Below are 1541 nucleotides of genomic sequence, written 5' to 3' on the forward strand. Positions count from 1 at the left end.
CTGAATATTTTCTTCTTGGTTACCATATCGAATTTTATCTAGCTCATCATTATCTACTATTTCTTAATAGTAATTTTGAAGGAAATATGAAATCTAAATTAAAAAATATGATTGGAAAATCTCTTAATTAAAAAATATGAAACTTTTGATATGTAATATGGATGAAGAAAATATCTTCTACGTCCCTTCAGATTTCTAAGTTTTTGCAAAATAACACTTGAATGGTCAAATAGATGAAGATATTGTATATATATTTCTAGTAATTTTTTTAAGTTAGTTAAGTTTTTTTAGTAAATAAAAGCTAAGATATATTTTAATTACTATAGTAAAAACAATACATTTAATTGTTAATATTAGACTAATTTACATACATTGTAAACCATAGTCAACATACAAAAATATTAAATAGCTATTTAAAATTTAATAGATGAAAATAAGCGCCATGATATTAGAAATACAATAAATTAAAAACTGTATACGAAACTACAAATATTATAAAATTGTACACAAATTTAACATTACTTTTCCTAATCAATTTAGTAACTACAATTAAATCATAAATCCAAACGAAATATCAGTGCAGCAAAATATAATCAAATTTTTAAAAAATGAGAATGAGAAAAATAATGAATTTATTAATTTGTTTTAATCATCTTTAATTTCAATGATGAAGTTAATTGAAAAATGATACATTTAAAAATAATAATCACAATAAAAGTAGCTGGAAACTAAAATAGAAAAAGTATGACTCACTAATAATGATTTCACTGAAACATAATTGTTGTAAACATTTTTTACTCAGAAAATTAAAAATGTTCTGAAGCAATTAAGAGCATAAAGTTACACTTAAATCAAGGATTTAAATTTTTTTTAACTAAGGGATAAAAATAAAATAAATCATAGTCTTTAAAGACTCTAATACCAAATTTGTATTGGTAAGTAAAAAAGAATGTTCTCATTTTCTTTTATTTAAAAAAGGAAAAACTGGTAAATTAATAAACTCCTTTTTCTCTTCAACATTCTAATGTTTCATTTGTTGGATCATTTCACGGACTGATACTCGTATATTTTAAAATATCAATTTAAATTAAGCAAAAATATGGTGAACTACTGAAAAAAAAAAGTACAGTAAACTTTCTTTTATCTGGTGCTCCTAATACAAAAAACTTATAAAAAAATATTTTTGAATTGTATCCAAAATATTCTTTACTTGTTATTAAATCTTTTTACTAGTTTATCGTTAAATAATATTGAATTATTGAAGTAAAATTTAATTTATGTTTATATATTGTTATGGTTATATATTTGTTTATACATTGTAAATTTCATAATACATCAGTCTTAAATTAATAAATCATTAGGAAACAGTTTCTAGAGAAATTTTAAATTATATTACTGCTTTCAATACTCACAATATATTTGAAATTCCTATTTTTTTATTAGGATAAATACAAAATAAATCTGTCGAATATTTATAAATTTAATAAAAACTGTATCATTCATTTACTAAAAGTAAAAATAAATTATTATAAGTGTTAGCA

Source organism: Halyomorpha halys, unplaced genomic scaffold (genome assembly GCF_000696795.3).
Source record: "Halyomorpha halys isolate HHAL.00 unplaced genomic scaffold, Hhal_1.1 Scaffold525.1, whole genome shotgun sequence".
Lineage (NCBI taxonomy): Eukaryota > Metazoa > Arthropoda > Insecta > Hemiptera > Pentatomidae > Halyomorpha > Halyomorpha halys.